This window comes from Juglans regia, chromosome 6 (assembly GCF_001411555.2).
Source record: "Juglans regia cultivar Chandler chromosome 6, Walnut 2.0, whole genome shotgun sequence".
Classification (NCBI taxonomy): domain Eukaryota; kingdom Viridiplantae; phylum Streptophyta; class Magnoliopsida; order Fagales; family Juglandaceae; genus Juglans; species Juglans regia.
The window spans coordinates 34,739,367-34,745,366 of NC_049906.1; positions in this window are offsets into that span (position 1 = coordinate 34,739,367).

Genomic DNA, 6,000 nt, shown 5'->3' on the forward strand with positions numbered 1-6,000 from the left:
GAGTTAAGCTCATTTTTCAAATAATTATGTTCCAAAACATTGCAGACGACGAAATTGGAACGACTTCAAGCTAATATCCCCATCATTCTTTGTAAGTTAGAAATGATATTTTCACCTGGATTTTTCGATATCATGGTGCACCTTACTATTCATCTTGCCAACGAGGCATCACTAGCTGCCCTGTACAGTACAAATGGATGAACCCTTTCAAGAGGTACTTGGGGCAAGTTCAAGCGGTATGTTCGCAATAGAGCACTGCCAGAATGCTCAAATGCTGAGGGATATGTTCATCTCGAGTGCCTGACATTTTGCTCTATGTACCTTAATGATATCGAGACTAGATATAACCGAGAGGAACACAATATTGATGTCTAACAATGCAACCCTGAGCCAACTTTATCCATTTTTTCCTAAAAGGTTCGCCCATTGGGGATCAAATGTAGCAAAATTCCCCAAGACATTGTTGGCCAAGGCCAAGTGGTATGTATTTAACAATTGTACAGAGACTGAGCACTACATAGAGTAAGTTCGGCAATTTTGAAAGTCTTATCATTTTATTAACTTATATTGGACGGTGATCACTTATTAACGGTATTTATATACTATTGCAATGAACACTATAACAAGATCAAAGAAGCAGCCCCGAGTATCATCGAGCGTATGCACCAAACTCAATTTCCATCCTGGTTTAGATCACGTGTAAGTTTAGAAACTAGGTCTTATATGAACATATCCCTCTTTAGTCGCATACCCTGATTTGTAATAGTGTTTTCTTGTGTCTACTATTGTGCAATGTTAGGTTGTGGAGTTGCATGCACTGAGCCCCCTTGAGGTTATCGATGACTTATATGCATTATCATGTGGTCCTAATCCAGTAGTTGCATCATATTCCAGTTGTATTATGAATTAAATTCGTTTCCACACATCCAATCTTGAAATGCGTCACCGAACCCAAAACAACGGGCTAGTGGTTCGTGGTGACCATCAAGGATTGGGTGTTGACTTATACGATGTGTTGGAGAACATTATAGAATTACGCTACATGGGCTGGTGTAAGGTTTACTTGTTTAAATGTCATTGGTGGGACATTGCCAACATAAGAAGGGGGATACATGTTGAGGAGCACTTCACAAGTGTGAATATCACTAGGCAATGGTACAAAGATGAGCCTTTTGTCCTAGCATGCCAAGCGTTGCAAGTGTTCTACCTAAAGGACCTGAGTTTGGGGGGAAGTTGGCACGCCATGTAACGCCCCAATAGAAGGCTCAAACCACATGGCCTATACTCCAAAAGGACTAGTTAATTATACAATTGGAGCTCCATTGGGATCTTATAAAGAGCAAGAACTTCTCATTTCCAAGCAATGTGGGATCCCATACACCACCTACCCTTATCCATATCATATGGGGTATCACACGCCATACACAAGATAACAAATAGGAACATTTACAATATTCATCCAAATAACTCGGACTTGAATGAGGGGGATGATGAATCCTCTAGTGTTGACGTAGAAGACGATGGTGACATTGATCTTAATAACTATGGTCTTGTTAATGAAACTGGTGGAGGCATGCTCAATCCATTAGCCCGAGTCGAATATGACCACTTGCCCATTAATCTGGCTACCATCTCACAAGATGTGATATCCAGAGAAAGCGATGATAAGGAAGACTTATGATGACAACACCAACGAGGAATTGAGACTGGAGAACATAGAGAGTGCAGATATTGATGGTAGCGAAGCAACACATGCTTACCATGAATATACAGATGCTGATAATGGTATATCCTATTCTATATAACTTTATCGTGGGTTCTCAAATTATATACAATGTTTATCAGTTCAACATAACTATTTGGCTAATATCACAACTCTTAAAATTTTGCTATCGGCCATACATGCAAAACCCGCGTAATGAGACATCTTACATATTTATGCACAATTTATTTTTACGATGCAGAAAAAATGTTTCGTAATCCATATAGTTATATTAGCTTTACCTCACATTTATACAAATTCTGACTTCGTGCATATTAATTATCTTTACAGACATTGCATGACCAGTAATGCCCTGTGGTTTTGATGAATCTGGATGGCCCTTTGTGACCAAGTAACACATTCCCATCTAAAGAGGGAGGCCATGTCCATTTTCCTTATGATTGTAGACACATCTTCCCCACACATGCAATATGGCTTTGTGATTGCATATCACAGATTTAGTATGCAATATGACTGTGTGCTTTCTTTAATTTAACTTGCAATTCATAGATAATTGTTTATCAATTGAATGTTTGATGCATTTTAAATCCAAATTTGATGTGGTGGTAGGTTGCATGATGTGACTTGGATGCCATCTAAAGAGGGAGGCCATGTCCATTTTCCTTATGATTGTAGACATATCTTCCTTACACATGCAACATGCTTTTGTGGCTGCATATCGTAGATTTAATATGCAATATGATTGCATGTTTTCTTTGATTTAACTTGCAATTTATAGATAATTATTTATCAATTGAATGTTTGATGCATTTTATATCCAGATTTGATGTGTGGTGGTAGGTTACATGATGTGACTTGGATGCCATCTGAAAGGGGAGGCCATGTCCATTTTCCTTATGATTGTAGACATATCTTCCTTACACATGCAACATGCTTTTGTGGCTGCATATCATAGATTTAATATGCAATATGACTGTATGTTTTCTTTGATTTAACTTGCAATTTATAGATAATTGTTTATCAATTGAATGTTTGATGCATTTTATATCCAGATTTGATGTGTGGTGGTAGGTTGCATGATGTGACTTGGATGCCATCTGAAGGGGGAGGCCATGTCCATTTTCCTTATGATTGTAGACATGTCTTCCCCACACATGCAACATACATTTGTGGTTGCAAATCACATATTTAATATGCAATATGACTATGTGCTTTCTTTAATTTAACTTGCAATTTATAGATAATTGATTATCAATTGAATGTTTGATGCATTTTATATCCAGACTTGATGTATGGTGGCAGGTTGCATGATGTGACTTGGATGCAGTTCATGCTATTTATGTAAGTGTAGATTTACTTACTAGTTACTAGCTTCCCGTTTACCAGGTAGGATTTATCTCTCTCATAAGTTTTTGTTGTTTTAGGAACTGTTTGTCCCTAAATGTATGGTACATGTCCCCAAGAGGATTTTAGCCAAATAGTTATTCGTAAACAATATGATATTGTGTTATCCAATCCATGTAAATGGGTTGCTACCCATGTAAAGTTGAGGTGCCTGTATCTGATAGCTATTTATGTCATTCTGACTGTGTATACTAGTCCCTGTAAACTAGTATGCATCTGAATGCTGTGGGCTCTCTCTTATGCTATCCCATTGCTGAATGTGTTGGTTACAATTAATCTGAATGTGCTAGTTATCCATGCATTTGAATGTGTTTGCTATCCTTGCATCTAGTTGTGTAGGCTATCCCTGTATCTGAATATGCTTGTATTTTAGTGATGAGGTATTGTGCATCTATGTTGGCTATCCCCATATGCACTACCTTCATGTCGAATGTGTTACTTATCTTACACATTCTATCATTGAATTTGATTATATTGGAAGTCCTGCCAAACGCCAAACGTACTCCCTGCATATGATTGTGTTGGTTATTCCTTAACATTCCTTTGTTGGGTATCACTGCATCCTAGTAAATGATGTGATGGCTATCCATGTATGCTTATCCCTTCATGAAACACAATTAGTGAGAAATATATTAAGGAAGAATGGTGAAGTCAATAACCCTTTATGTGAGTAACACTTTTTGGGTTACTTAACAAGTTTTTGGAAACATGATTTTAAAAGATGCTATTTAGGTTGGCCAAACAAATGTACAATGGTTACCAAAATGCCCTAAATAGCTATAATTGTTACCATATTGACTATTATTTGCTTGTATATATACTTTATAAATATTCATATGCAAGCTATGCCTGCATGTGTTACTTTCCTGGTGATTTACTAGTTATTTATTGACATAAATTGATATGGATATTGATGTTGTCTTTGAGTTTCATGGAAATTTAAATGTATGTTTCAATCATTGTAGTGTGGTTATTGTGCTGGGTGCAAACGATGAACTAAGGAGATGTGTATACAAGCTAAATAAGGCATCTACTAGAACAACCTTGCAAAAATGGGCAATTAGAGTTTAGTGTACAGGATGTTATAAAACTGAAAAGGCATAGTGTGAATATAGTGTTGCCCATGCAATTCATTACATATTGCAATTTAATCTTTAAAAAACTTGCAAATCATGATGTTGTGGACTGTCATATGCAAAAGTTTCATTGATCTACAGTTGCCTCAGAAGATGTGGTAAGTTCATGTGCAGTGGCATGTTATAGCAGGTCCATGAAAAAGTACATTGACCTCTATAATGGCCTGCTCTGCAATCAGTTTGCTCCAGTTGCTTTGTGGTAAAGCTCAAAATATATATTCATGCAGAGAAATATGGGCATATCTGATTAGAATGCAAAATGGATACATAAATTGGTACAATGAGGCACTTGATAGTTGAATGAAGTAAAAAGTGATAGACCTCATTATTAATTGATATACAAAACCTGATGGAATATGTGCTTGGGATATTTGGCACAACGTTTTCTTCCAGCATTTTCTCCTGGCCAGGCTAAACAACTTTGCATATCCTTTTATAGCAAAGAAATGCTTCACAAATTTTGAAATTGTATGCATGTGTTTTCCATGAATTTATAACATTTAGTGTTAAATTTAAACACTTCCATGTAATGCAGTTTTATAAGGGTACAAAATATGGCAAGTATATCTTCAGAGTTGTAACATTAAAAAATATATTAGGTAATTTATTTGCTTGTGGATAAAATTTATATAATGAAAAAAAAAATTCATTTATTTGCAGTTCAATAAATTTGAAGGAAATGGATGGTACAAGGAGTATACCTTAACCAATTTTAGAGCCTTTCTAGGTACAATCAGTTTGGCACATCAAATCGCGTACTAACACTTTTTTTTTTTTTTATTGAAAAGAAAAATAAAAAAAAGAAAAATTTTGAAAGAAGAAAATGTAATCTATTTCAAGAAAAATATTTTTGTTTTTAATTCACATTATTTCATTAAATAAATACCTTACATATCAGTATTAATGCACAAACTCGCTTACAATAAGACTTTTCTAAAATTTTAAACACATTAATTTGATCTGTTACCCTGTACATGTGGGTTCGAGATCCACCACACGCCACACTTACAACTCCCCACAGTTGTAAGAGGTGAGATTTTTTAGGGAGTAATTCTATATATCAGTCTATACTCTCCATACACCATGATTTTAATTTTAATTTTTTTTTAACTCAATACACTAAGGGTGAGTTTGGTTATCAAACTCATCTCAACTTATCATTACAATTTTTTCAAATTCCAATACAAAATATAATAAACAATTCAACTTTTTTAAATTTTAAAATAATAATAATATTAAAAAATAATATTCTAACAATATTTTATCATCTCAACTCAATTCAACTCAACTCATTTCAACATCCAAACACAACCTAAGTGTGTTGAGGCTGTTATAAATAGTAGGTTGATGTAAATATTTTTTCTTTTTTAGGGTGGGAAAAAATTGGGAACTAGCACCTTTTATCTGAGGGTTGGTGACACAATGGACTTATCAGTCCCTTTTGCTGATTTGCGTACCCACTGCTGCTTGGGAGAAACAACATCTGAAGAAGGAACCAATCACTGAGTTTTTCTCCACACATTCCAGTTGCTTCTGAATCATTGAGTACAAAAGTGAGAATTCGCATAACCCTTTCCTCTCCGAAGTTGAAGTGGAGCATTCTTCTTCATATACTTTGACTATAGGCTACATAGAGACAAGAAAGTGTAAGTTGTTTCTACTCACCTTCCTTCATCTCCTCGAGGGACTTTAGATCCCACTGTCCACATCAATTTCTGTGAGTTTTAAGCTCATAAA